The sequence below is a fragment of the Triturus cristatus genome, chromosome 1_1 (genome assembly GCF_964204655.1).
Source record: "Triturus cristatus chromosome 1_1, aTriCri1.1, whole genome shotgun sequence".
NCBI classification, from domain to species: Eukaryota; Metazoa; Chordata; class Amphibia; order Caudata; family Salamandridae; genus Triturus; species Triturus cristatus.
Window position 1 is genome coordinate 405,417,641 of NC_140579.1, and position 14,308 is coordinate 405,431,948.

Here is a 14,308-nt window from a genome sequence, read left to right on the forward strand (position 1 = left end):
CTGTCTTTGCTGTTAATCCATGGGCGAGTGCCACCATCCCTCAGAGCCCTCGAATATTGAATGTATTACAAAATAGACTTGCGATTGCTGTTAATTCATGGGCGAGTGCCACCATCCCTCAGAGCCCTCGAATATTGAATGTATTACAAAATAGACCTGTCTTTGCTGTTAATCCATGGGCGAGTGCCACTGTCCCTCAGAGCCCTCGAATATTGAATGTATTACAAAATAGACCTGTGATTGCTGTTAATTCATGGGCGAGTGCCACCGTACCTCAGAGCCCTCGAATATTGAAAGTATTACAAAATAGACCTGTGATTGCTGTTAATTCATGGGCGAGTGCCACCGTCCCTCAGAGCCCTCGAATATTGAATGTATTACAAAATAGCCCTTCTATTCTGTTAATCCATGGGCGAGTGACACCGCCCCCAGAGCCCTCAAATATTGAAAGTATTACAAAATAGACCTGTTTTTGCTGTTAATCCATGGGTGAGTGCCAACGCCCCTCATAGCCCTCGAATATTGAGTCTATTACAAAATAGACCTAATTTTGCCGTTTAACCATGGGCGAGTGACACCGCCCCTCCGAGCCAGTGAATAATGAATGTTCCAAAAAATAGACCTGTCTTTGCTGTTAATTCATGGGCGAGTGCCACCGGCCCTCCGAGACCTCAAATATTAAATGTATTACAAAATAGACCTGTCTTTCCTATTAATGTTTCTTTAGGACGCCAATGGTATAATCTGCTCGTCAAACTGGTGTTTCTAAACCACTTCATCCACCCACAATGCTTCTTCAGTGCAGCATGTCTCTTCGAAACTAGCTGCTAACTAGACACATAAATACATTTATAGCGCAGGAGGTGGACATTCATTCATGATTATTTAGCGGAGATTAAGATAGGGTTTTAGAAGTTAAAGGCACTTTTTAAATATAAAAATATGTGTTCTTACGACATTCTAATTTTGCTATAAAATGTGTTTATCTACGTGTTACTGGTAGAAAAATGTAAAAGGCTAATAACAAAAACTATTAATGGTTGCTTATGAAGATTTGAGGTGAAGAAACCCCATTTAATTTTATCTTCAGAAGAACGTTTGCACGTATATTAAATATGCTTTTTAATAGCATGGACTTTTTAGAAGGACATTTTTTTCTAAGTTTTGCTTATTTTGAGTGAAGTTGGGTTCAGTCTGTCATTAGGACTGACGTCGCAAGAGCTCACAGTACACTTTGGAAACTTTTGCAGTACAGTAGACCCTATCCATTTTTAGAAAGAATTAAAAAACAATCCCACTGCCCTCCATATCCAGACAAAGAAAGAGAGCCAGTCGTCCACCATAGCTAACACTTCAGTGCGCTTCAGGTGCCTTTGGTGCAAGCTTAAGATAGGAGTAGTCGAAGAGACACAAGGAAAGCCTGATCTTACAGCTACAGAGAGGGGTTCAGACAAGGGAGCAGGTACCAACCTCTGTATCCGCTGGACACACGGAAGAACGAACACTCTGCCTCCAGCAATCATCCTGGGTGGACTGCGACAGAGCCCTGCAAGAAAACCCAAAGAGCGTAAGACCCAGCAGATTGAACACACGTCTGCAGGACCAGCATTTTACTCAAAATAGGTGAAGAACTGCCGCTGAGATCTCGAAGAACCACCTTCTGCCCCCCAAACCCGCCTCTTCTGTGGGCATGAGTGGAGGAGAGAGCTTGGTCCTCTAGGAGAGAGGAGATGGCTCCTTCCCCATTCTGGGACATTCCCACTAATGGCACCAGCACAGGCTGAACCAGAGCATTCCTCCAAGGATGCCACAAACACATGGGATGGAGGTACCAACCGGATGGTTCCTCACAGTTGCGCACGAAATTCTGGGGGCAAACCCCATTTAAAGATCCCCAGCCTTGATCAACCTGCCCCTCCCAGTGTAGGGTACAGGTAAGGTGAAGGTGGCCTTTCTTTATCTTAAGATGTCTAGCTACCCTACAGACTTTTTTGAAGTTTGAGGACCTGCCCAACAGAAGGAAGTCAAAAATGAAAGCACAGCAGCATACATGAATACACAACAACACACAGCCGCAAACAACCACCATGACAAGGGCCAAGACTAGAATGGGTGCATGACTCCGACCCCATATTTCACCCTCTCCTTTAGCAGCTTGGAAAGGAGCTCTTACCGGACACCACCATGACCTGGCTGGGCCCGCATGTGTGGAATGTCATCCTGGTAAGGGGGGTCCTGAAAAGAAAAAGATGAGATGGTTAGGTTGCGGTCTTTCTAGCGTTCTCTTACATTGAGCACAGGTTCTTGGTGCTAGCAACAATCACATTAGCCTGGAAGCTCTGCAAACCAGGAAGGACACTCGGAGAAGAATTGAGAAGTTTAATGACTCTCAAGTCACTGGGAACTGACTATGAAACAGGAGTAACACCGTGCCAAAGGGAGGAGAGGCAACGGAGACAGCACAGGAGTAACGCTGTGCCAGAGGGAGGGGAGGCGATAGAGACAGCACGGGAGAAACACTGTGCCAAAGGGAGGAGAGGCGACAGAGACAGCACGGAAGTAACACTGTGCTAGAGGGAGGAGAGGAAATAGAGAGAGCACAGGAGTAACACTGTGCCAGAGGAAGGAGAGGTGACGGAGACAGCGTGGGAGTAACAATGTGCCAAAGGGAGGAGAGGCGATGGAGACAGTATGGGAGTAACACTGTGCCAGAGGGAGGAGAGTCGACGGAGAAAGCGCGGGAGTAACACTTTGCCAAAGGGAGGAGAGGCAACAGAGACAGTGCAGGAGTTACACTGTGCCAGAGGGAGGAGAGGGGATGGAGGCAGCACGGGAGTAACACTGTGCCCGAGGGAAGAGAGGCGACAGAGACAGCACGGGAGTAACACTGTGCCAAAGGGAGGAGAGGCAACAGAGACAGTGCAGGAGTTACACTGTGCCAGAGGGAGGAGAGGGGACGGAGGCAGCACGGGAGTAACACTGTGCCCGAGGGAAGAGAGGCAACGGAGACAGCACGGCCTCCTCTGGCATCAAAAAAAGAGAGCACTGGACGCAAAAGTTAGGAGGAGGAATGTCTGGACACCACAGAGCATGTGCCCTTGTGGGCTTTCAAGGCAATCATTGGACCCCGATCTGAGCAGAGTGACGTGTTATTGTGAACCCCAAACCTATGTATGGATGCAAGTCCCACCCTATAGGGGTGCACTGGTTCTGGGGGCAACCCTGGAGGTATGCTTCTGGGTGCTTAAACGGTGAAAAAGCCTCTTATCTGACCTATATTGCTTTCTGATCTGGCCTCCTAGGGCTCATTAGCAAAATAGATCCCCAATATCAATGTCATACACCAAGGTTAATTCAAAAAACTATATTTTATTGTTAGTATACACCAAAAAAGTACAATCATGTCAGGGAAAAAGCCGGCAACACGTGCTGTGCGTGACAAAACACATCGGGTCACTTCTTGCTGAGAGGCTCAACTAACTTATGCGGGCTACCAGACAGAAAAATGCTACCATACTTAGAACGTCAGACTACGGCTGTAGTCTGATTTACAACCTGTATTTCAAACAGGAAAGAAACAGCACGTCGTTTAGCGGAATTAGTTATACAGGGTCTTTACATGTTTTGTGGCCTTGTCCTGCCTTTCTTAAAGGAATTGGATCTAAATCAAAGAAATATGCAATTTCTAGTTAGACCAAGATAACCCCGTCCACTTTTTTTTAGATTTATATGACTCAAATCTGGTCCTGATGAAGGTGGTCTAATCGACGTTCCACCGAAACGTGTTTTGACCATTATTAGACATATGGGGAATCCTTCCAGAGACATATATACTAAAGGAAATTGATGGGATACAATCGCACTACAAATAAAAAGATAGTCTGTCTCTGACAATATTTCCAGGACCTCTGACATGATTGGACTTTTTTGGTGTATGAATGTTAGTGTGGGTGAGATGGTTTGACAGGTGAGAATGAAGCGTTGATGGATGAGTGTGAGGTTATTAGTGCACAATTTATAGGAATTTTGATTCTAAGGTTGTTTTGCCGGTTTCTGTGCTTTTATAACAGTTACTGATGATTAAATTGTAAGACTCTGTAGCTATGCAAATCCAATTTGCTGAGTATGTGTTGATATAAAATGTTCAAATGCTGTAGAATTATCATACACAAAGAGGTTAGAAGCATTGCATGTGTATTGGCAATTGTTTGTTTTTCTGTATAAGTGTTATATGTATTTTTAAATAATGAACATTTATAAGCAATGAATAGCAGCAAACTAAAAATATATATAATAAAAAGCAAAAAAATGTTTTACATAAAGAATACAAACAATAAAATATAGTTTTTTCAATTAACCTTGGTGTATGACACTAATATTGGGGATCTGTTTTGCAACTGAGCCCTAGAAGACCAGATCAAAAAGCAATATAGGTCAGATAGAGGCTTTTTCAAATTTTTTGCTATTTTACTTCTCTTGGACCTGAAAATATATGGGGGGTACCATTTCCTTTTTGTGAGGCTACTGGGTGCTTGTCAGACCCTGTCAGGTGTGACTATGTAGCCCCACTGCTGGCCGATTGTGAACTCATAGATGAAAACCGCCAGTGGAGCGCTTGCACCCCCATACGTGCAAGGACCTCTGGTGAAGATGGAAGACACAGGTTACCCCGGAAAGCAACTTCACATCACGGCTCCCAAACAGCAACTACCACTAGATGAGAATCCCAGTCAACCATCAATCTATCACAGGTACCATGAGAACAAACAAAATATACACGCATGAGTGTGGTTAAAGGACAGACAGACACTAGGCAACCCCATCTTAAACAAAAACATCTAAAATATTAGAACATGAAATAACAAGAAATGTAAGATCTATCCTCAGTGTACAATAGGATGGGATCTCAACATACAACAGGAAGGGTCATCCTACAACATACTCCCCTGGTTCTTTTGGAACTGAAATCACGCGACCAGATCTGGTTGTTCCTTCCCTGTTCTCAGTTTTACCTTCCCCTGTGTTCGGAATGACATGCCCACAGGTCAGTCCCATGCCCAACCAGTCTGTGTCTCTCCCTGGTAATACCTTGTCCTGCACTCTCCTACCAGTTCCAGAATATCCCTCTGCACGTGCATCAGTGCGCTCCTCTTCATCCAACCACCACCGCCTTCATCCCAGCATCCTCAGGCCTTCTACTGCCATTTGCCCTTTGCATCTGACGAGTTTGCGCGTAGTAGAAGGCCCTTCTACTACTCGTATCTCTCTTCTAGTGTCTAGTGTCAGTTCCTGGGCTCAGAGACATGACCCAAATACCCATTGTAAACAGCCTGAGTCTCTACAATATTCTTTTCCATCCTCTCTGGAGACCTCACCCAACTGCCCGTGTTTTTGCCATCACCCAACGCAAGTTGTCCTTAGTGCAGCAAGTCCCACCGCTCAAGGTTTTAAAGGAGCTGAAGCCACCTAAAGTAGGAGTCACACCCTACATTTTGTTCAATCCCACTTCCTAACACTTCCTACTCTCACTAGCCATTTGAGCAACACCTATGATTACCCTATTCATTACAGACTACGCGGCTCGGCTACTAAGTAGAAGTGCGGTGAATTTCCTCTATTGAATACAGTATATCAGCTGCTATTAGACTGTCCTTTTAAGACATTTTAAAACTGTGATAATTTTTTTTCCTGTATTGCACTACTTTGCACACTGACAGTCCTCCCCGGTGTTAGCTTTTCTGCCCCAGGCACCCCGGTCCGTCACGGCAAGTGCCGGTTGAACGGAGGGTGCACAGGAGGCGAGAGCGGATACACTTCCGGGCTGGGGGCATTTCCGGCGCTGAGCGGTCTAGTTGCTCAGCACCTCTCGTCTATTTTTACCCAATGGCCCATCGAGCGCGCAGCGGACACGCGCAGCGGGCGCGCCGCCAGCGCGCCGAAGGCGCGCTAAAGGCAAGCCCGTCTGCGCCCGTCCACGCCTTGACCGAGCCTAGGGCCTCATCTTATACTCAAACACCATCAGTCCAAAGGATTACAAGGTATACTAGTGGGGAATTGCTACAAATGAGACCCAAACATCGTTGTCACATTTTATATGCAAGATATGAAACCAAGCAATGCCCTAGATGCCTACTTACCTTTGATTATTCACATAGTAGAAGAGCAACATCGCCCCTGACCCGCTCCATTATTAAAACTCAGCATACGTTCACTGCCGGGCTAATAAATGCACGATCCTTAGTTAAACACAATACAGAAACGGCCACTTTAATAGAATTTCACAAACTAGACATTATTTTCATTACCGAGACCTGGGCTGATGACGCTTCAGATACAGATTTATCACTAGCTATCCCCGAGGGATACTCTATCACGAGGTCGGACAGAAAAGGGAAACGGGGTGGTGGCTTAGCCATTATCGCCAGGAACGAACTAAGGACCCTGGGCTCAGACCAGGGCAGTAATTCTGACTGCAAAACTCTCCTTTTCCAGATTGATATTACTACAAATTATACATTTAAGGGCCTCCCGATTTACAGACCGCCCAAGGCAAAAACACCCCTGACACAACTACTTAGTCCATTTCTGGAATCCAGTGTTAGAGGCTCTGACTTCTCTATTTTGGGAGATTTTAACCTGCATCTAGAGAAAAGTGAGGACCCAAGTACAGCTACCTTAAGTGAGACGTTGGCTAACATTGCCATGGCTCAGATTGTTAATCAAAGCACCCATTTAGCAGGGCATACTCTCGATGGGATTTTTACCTCTAATCCAGACATTACACTCTCAGACATCCTAGAGGTCCCTTGGACTGGCCATAAGGTGATACTATTTACGATCGAAGTCAGAAAAACCCCCAACTCAGTCATTCGTCCCACCAGAAGTACATATCATGACTGGAGCAAGCTAGATGCCATTAAACTAAATAACCAGCTCACTCGCACCACCCCTGAGTTGACACCTGATAGCAAATTTGCTACTTGTCAAATCTCAAGTTGGATAAAGGAAGCCATTAAGGTACTAGTGCCTTTAAGAAAAAACACTTCTAGGAGAAGAACACCGTCCCAACCTTGGTTTTCAGACCTACTTAAATCACTCAAGCAACACTGCAGAAAGGCGGAGAGGAGATGGAGGACCAACTATGACCCTCATCTTAAAGCCGACTACAAAACCTCTCTGTCCCTCTACAAAAAAACAGTACTAGAAGAGAAAAGTAAATACTTTGTTCAAAAAATAGAAGAGACGAAGAATACGAATAAAGAATTATTTGCTACTGTTAAAAAGCTATCTAATATTGACAGCGATAAACAGGTAACAATTAGCTCCGATTTCTGTGACACTCTGGGCCAATTTTTTGTAGATAAAGTGACCTCAGTATATTATTTGTTTAAATCATCCAATGAGATCTCTCTCAAACAGTCACACACAGTGCCCAAAGTCGCTGCCCCCCCACTAGAGCAGGGCCCTTGCTTTCATTTTGTCCCACCTTCCACAGAACAAATCTTTCATACAATCAAAATGACTAAATCCGGGAGTCTAACGGATCCCTGCCCCCCGAAGGTTATGCATCTTTTCCCGGAGCTAGCGAGCGAACAACTATGCATCCTGTTCTCTCATATAGTTCAATCTAGCCACTTTCCTGACACATGGAAAACCACTTCTGTGCTGCCTCTTCTGAAAAAACCAAATCTGGACCCACAGAATCCTGCTAACTATAGACCTATTACAAGAATCCCTTTTGCGGCTAAGGTACTGGAGAAACTTCTGAGTCAACAACTGTCCATGCACCTCTCGAACACACACGCCTTAGACCACTCGCAATTTGGCTTCCGAGAGGGACATAGGACAGAAACAGCACTTATCTCGGCAGTCGAGGAACTAAGGATGATTCTAGACGCAGGAGGGAAGGCCGCCTTGATTCTATTGGATCTCTCGGCGGCTTTCGATACGGTGAATCATTCCACACTGCTCTCGCGTCTAGAACATTCACGGTAGAACTTGGGGAAGCAAAATCACGACCCTTTAGCTCGCCTTGTGGTGTGCCCCAGGCGTCCTCCCTTAGCCCCACTCTCTTTAATTTGTATGTTAAGCCCCTTGCTGCCATCATCAGGAATTGTGGCTTTACACCTGTCTCATATGCTGATGACACCCAAATAGTGGTGTCAATTGAAAATAATAACATCGACGGAACAGCACAAAAATGTCAAAACTGCATGAGTCAAGTCAACCAATGGATGCAGAACAACTGTCTAAAATTAAATGGAGACAAAAGTGAAGTTATGCTGTTGGGCACTGGTACCGACACCTGGTCTCATGAATGGTGGCCATCCAATCTAGGCCACCCCCCACAACCAGTAAATAAAGTGAAAAATCTAGGTTTTACTTTAGACAATAAATTAACATTTGAAGCTCAATCCAATAAATTGGCATCAACTATGTGGTACATCTTGAAAATGATTAGGAAGCTCGTGCCTTACATTCCATTTGACTCTCGTAAAACGGTAGTGACGGCCCTTGCCTTATCCAGACTGGACTACGGAAATGCTCTGTATGCAGGGATGCAGGCTCAACATTTAGCCAAATTACAACGTCTGCAGAACGCAGCAGCAAGATTGGTTCTGGATATCCCCAGATTTGAGCCGATCACACATAAGTTAAGATCATTACACTGGCTTCCTATAGACAAAAGAATAAAGTTCAAATCTGTCTGTCTGGCTTTTAAGGCACTTCACGGGATAGGACCTCAGTTTCTGAAAACTCATCTAAAATTGTATGTGCCTTCGCGGAACCTGCGCTCTAGCCAAGCATCATTAATTCAGATCCCAAGATTCAAACAGGTTAGGTGGGGAGGAAGAAGTTTTCTGCTCCACGCGGCACAGACCTGGAATCTTCTTCCAACCTCAATCAAAAATATTCCCTCTATCCTGGCCTTCAGGAAAGAGGTAAAAACTTGGATGTTTTCTACCATTTAGACCTAGCCTGACACTCTCCGGTAGTTTCTGTTTATGCTACAGCGCCATAACGCCTATGGGCATGCGTGCGCTCTATAAATTTTTATCAAATCAAAAATCAAAATCATTCATTCTCTCGACAGAACCATTAGTCGAAGGGTGATATAGTGATTTGAACCTATGCACTATTACATTCTGTGACAAAAAACCTCTTAAAGATTCTGGGTTGAACTGAGGTTTGGATAAACAAGGAGAGAAGGGTAAGTATTAACCCGTTCGCCTTCCCAGCCAATAAACAAAATTGGAACGAGTCTCCTACGTATTTACTAGTTTGTCCTAAAACACTACTCCTTCAGTCTCTTGGGAGTGTCAGAGACTTGGAACCCACAGGGTGTTTTTGAACAGAGGTCCATTGTCACTAAGGACCAACCTGGGCAACCCTTACCATGGAACACTTCATCTAAGATCTTCATCGCCAAATTAAAATCCACTCTTCACGAAACCAGTTTAAGGCCATTTAGAGTAAGAAATCCAACACCACAATAATAAAATGCAGAATTCGTTTTTACACCATGTATGGTTCCCAAATAGTCAGGTCCCAACGCTTCCCAAGGCATGTCCGAGCATACTGTTGGGACTTACCTGTAGTATTACACTCAATACAATCCCAAACTAACCCTTCAATTCAACAACTCATCCCCAACCCCCAGTATCAGACCTTAACTCTTTTCTTGTTTTGAACTACACCGAGGTGCCCCCTCATGACCAAGCTGAAACATCCAGAGAATTCTATTTAATGGAGATACTACATTACCTATTCTCAGCAAAAATCCAGAATCATCAACTAATTCACACCTAACTTTCCCATAAGTCCTCAATTTGCCGCTAAGAAATTTCCTTTTAACCCATCCTTCACCAATATACTTCTGCACTTTTCAAACTGGGTTTCCTGGTTGCAATAATCTTGGACTCCCTCATCCTTGGAAATTGCATCAGTCTTAAGTACATCTACACTGGTAACAGGGTATTCCTCCCGATTCGGTGTACATTCCTTTTAAGGTAAATGTTCTCTGCTTCAAAAAAACAGCTGTTCTTCTCACATGGTATCAAACTGCACCTTGGAGGGTTGGACAGGGACCCCAAAGAAGACCTGACATTTTTGCCAGACCAGCTCCCGTACGGTGGGCTACAAGCGAGCCTGACCACTATAAGTGGAAGAGGTGTGGCGTAGCTGCCAGGGTGCCTGACTCCGGACCACAGGGTTCACAGTTCGATCCCTGGTGCCGGCGGCAGGTTAGCCCAGCACCATGTGACTCTGGGCAATAGCTCACGTAATCCTACCAACGGTCCGAGCGCCAGGACACCTCTCTGGAGGTAGCTGTGTGCTTTACAAATGCTGGTATTTCATTTTTTTTTAATTTCATAAGGGCGGTTGAGGGGTTCCACACCCACAAAAATTTGGGTAAAGATAGCAAGCATTGTGCATTCTACAACAGATTTGTCATTATATATTCAACTGTATTCGTTTTTAAAGCATAGTAAATGATGACCTTACAGTGCACCAGGACAAGACAATCTTTATTGGAGCTCTTCAATGATTCCCTCACTATGGCCCTCCAGCAGTGGCTCTCATCTCTTCATGTGCAAAATATAGAATTGATGGACGGAATGCTGAACAATGGCAAACCTTCTCCCTCAGTCAGAGATCGGGGCTTAAATCCATCGTTTTTTTGCTCACCATGCCATTCTAGTTCGACCTAGCCATATGCAAATCAGTCTTGACCCTGCGTCCAAAGGGAACAGTCCATCCCGAACTGCCAGGCAGGTCCTCACGATGGATTAATGCCCAGATCTGTGACTGAGGTGAGTGTTTGACATTGTTCTGCATTCCATCCATCAAATACTTGAGCCATGCTAGTGCAAGTTCCTATTATTCCTTTTTTTCTTTCTTTGGATGAATTTGAATAATGCAAAATAAACCCCCGTCCAAGACCACCGAAATATCAGCAGACACTACACATCCGTCATACCCTGGCACTGCAGCTTGGCCTCCTGGTGAGACCGAAGGGCATTTTGTACCCATCCCTTTCCTCAGACAAGACACAGTGTCCTACTTCCTGTTTGATGGGGCGTTACTGACAAAGACCAACACAAGGTGAGGGTTCGCTCCTGTTGGACCTGGCCCTTTTGGCCGGGTGGTCCCTAGACTTTTCGCCTTCCACCTGTACTTTTTCTGACCTGTTGTTGGCTATTCTATGACTCTGGGCACTTTACCACTGCTGTTCAGTGCTAAAGTGCATATGCTCTCCCTATTTAAAATGTATATGTTGGTTGGATTCCATGATTGGCTTATTTGGTTTACTGTCAGACCCCAGTAAAGTGCACCAGGAGTGCCCAGGGCTTGTAAATACAAATGCTGCTGGTGGGCTTGCAGCACTGGTTGTGCCACCCACGGAAGCAGCCTGGTAAAATGTATCTAAGGTCTGCCATTGCAGAGCCTGCGTGCAGTCTGGTACTGTCATGCTGACTGGGTAAGTGCACACACTTGCCAGTCCCTATACCTTCCCTTAACTTCATATCAGACACCCCTATGGTAGGCCCAAGGGCAGGGTGCATTGTAAGCATAAGGTAGGACAAGCCCTGATGTGTGTGGCATGTCCTCATAGTGAATTACAGCCATTTTCGTTTTTCACTATTGTAAGGCTACCTGTCTCCATAGGCCAGAATGTTACATTCTATGATCCTAACAGACCCAGGGAACATGGTAGAATTTCGAGTTTAGTATGCCTGAACTCAGAATAATAAAATACATATTTTAGTAAAGTTTATTTTAATATTCTGTGTTTGCAAATACCACTTTTAGAAAGTTGGTATTTGCTTGCTTGACCATTTCAGCCCGCCTCTGCTATGATGTGTATCTGCCCGTCTGGTTGTGTGAGTGACAGGGCTGGGGAAACCCAGAGGGGCAGGGCTAGGTAGCCTGGTGGTGAATAGGAAGATTGGCAGTCAGATGGGTGGGAGGAGTACACCTGGGCTCTGAATAGGGTTGTGCTCTGCTACCACCATCAGGGGCGGCCTTAGGCATGTGCAAGCTGTGCACCTGCACAGGGCCACCAAACCCCAGGGGACACCACGAGGAATCGGATACAATACATATTCGTGGCGGCCCCTGGCAGGGATTTGGCGCATGAACGACTGAGGCGTGCTAAATCTAATGTGATGCACGCTGAATGGTTGTTCTTATACTCTTTTCCTTTCTAACCCAGTCTCGTCTTTGTGTGGGGTCGGCCTTGTTTCGGGCTCTTCTGGTAGGTCTTGTGCTTGTTTAGAACTTTTTTTTCCAGGAGAATCGAGCTTGTTTTAATAATCCAGATCTGGCACCTCCGGAGGCTCGCATGCGCGCGCATGCGCAGTGCCCGCGAGTCCTGCAGCAAAGGGGTTACAGAAGCACCATGCATCACTGGCGGCAGGAGGGGTGGCAGCACCCGTGCCCGGCGTGCAGCGAGCAGCACCGAGACCGGCCGAGGCCATGCACCGGCGCGCCTAGAGACCCTGGGCAAGAAAGGCCGCCTTGCAGAGGATAGCATGCCAGTGTGCAACCTTTGGTGCCAGCTGTGAGGTGAGCAGCCCGAGGGTCAGGGCATGGGGAGGGGGAGTGAGGAGGTCAGCGTGTGCCACTGCAGAGTGAACCCGAAGGAAGGTGAGCCATTGAACGAGGGTGTGGGGAGCCCTGGGGAGGAGGGCAGATCAGGCATAGGAATGTATCCCAGCTCATGGGGGTGAGGAGCCGGGGGCGTGGGGAAGGTTGGGTGAGGATGTTATTGTAGATGGTGTGTGCTTTGGGTCTGGGTGGAGGTAAGCCATGTGAGGTGGCGAGCTGGATGTATTCTGGTGGTCATGGGAAGGGAGGGCATGATGAATCGTGAGAGAGAGCCTCTCTCTCACGATTCATCTCTGAGAGGGCGCGGGTCGGAGAGGTGGTCACTGTGCGCCAGGGCAGGGGCGGCCTTAGGCATGTGCAAGCTGTGCACCTGCACAGGGCCACCAAACCCCAGGGGCCACCACGAGGAATCGGATACAATACATATTCGTGGCGGCCCCTGGCAGGGATTTGGCGCATGAACGACTGAGGCGTGCTAAATCTAATGTGATGCACGCTGAATGGTTGTTCTTATACTCTTTTCCTTTCTAACCCAGTCTCGTCTTTGTGTGGGGTCGGCCTTGTTTCGGGCTCTTCTGGTAGGTCTTGTGCTTGTTTAGAACTTTTTTTTCCAGGAGAATCGAGCTTGTTTTAATAATCCAGATCTGGCACCTCCGGAGGCTCACATGCGCGCGCATGCGCAGTGCCCGCGAGTCCTGCAGCAAAGGGGTTACAGAAGCACCATGCATCACTGGCGGCAGGAGGGGTGGCAGCACCCGTGCCCGGCGTGCAGCGAGCAGCACCGAGACCGGCCGAGGCCATGCACCGGCGCGCCTAGAGACCCTGGGCAAGAAAGGCCGCCTTGCAGAGGATAGCATGCCAGTGTGCAACCTTTGGTGCCAGCTGCGAGGTGAGCAGCCCGAGGGTCAGGGCATGGGAGGGGGAGTGAGGAGGTCAGCGTGTGCCACTGCAGAGTGAACCCGAGGGAAGGTGAGCCATTGGACGAGGGTGTGGGGAGCCCTGGGGAGGAGGGCAGATCAGGCATAGGAATGTATCCCAGCCCGTGGGGGTGAGGAGCCGGGGGCGTGGGGAAGGTTGGGTGAGGATGTTATTGTAGATGGTGTGTGCTTTGGGTCTGGGTGGAGGTAAGCCATGTGAGGTGGCGAGCTGGAGGTATTCTGGTGGTCATGGGAAGGGAGGGCATGATGAATCGTGAGAGAGAGCCTCTCTCTCACGATTCATCTCTGAGAGGGCGCGGGTCGGAGAGGTGGTCACTGTGCGCCAGGGGTAGGGAGTGGTACGGATCGGCGCTGTATGTTGAGGGAAATGTGAGTCAGGAGTGCAGGGGCGGTGTTTACTTGTGGCTGAGGGGAGGCATGGTGACTTTTGGAGGTGTAACTTGGGAGGCACGGTCGTATTGGGGGGAAGAGGAGAGCAGGGTACGAGGTGTTAGACGTAATGTTAAGGATTCATTAAAATGATTACAATTACTTATCAACAATCATGAAAACAGAGTATGATACTTGTGATCTAATGAGTGGATCTGCCTGCACAAATCTTTTAAAACATCGAGTGTTCGAATGTACTTGGCATTTGGATATGTCTGTTTAGATGGTGTTGAGGCAGACATGAAATGCAAGCACCTATGGATGGACGCCTGGAATAGGATGGCAGTGCCTACCCATGTTAACTCAATCTAATGCCCTTTTGCAGAGAC

The 14,308-nt window shown here is 46.9% G+C and overlaps 1 long non-coding RNA gene across 2 annotated transcripts in view; it reads right to left on the reverse strand.

Annotated features, from left to right (window-relative positions):
- Window positions 1–14,308, reverse strand: part of LOC146870321 (uncharacterized) — a 151,919-nt gene that overhangs the window by 78,852 nt on the left and 58,759 nt on the right. For both annotated transcript variants that reach the window (XR_014959375.1, XR_014959376.1), the window contains exons 4-5: window positions 2,174–2,235; window positions 1,471–1,546 (exon numbers count right to left, since the gene is read on the reverse strand). This is a non-coding gene — a long non-coding RNA (uncharacterized LOC146870321). The remainder of the gene's footprint in view (window positions 1–1,470; window positions 1,547–2,173; window positions 2,236–14,308) is intronic.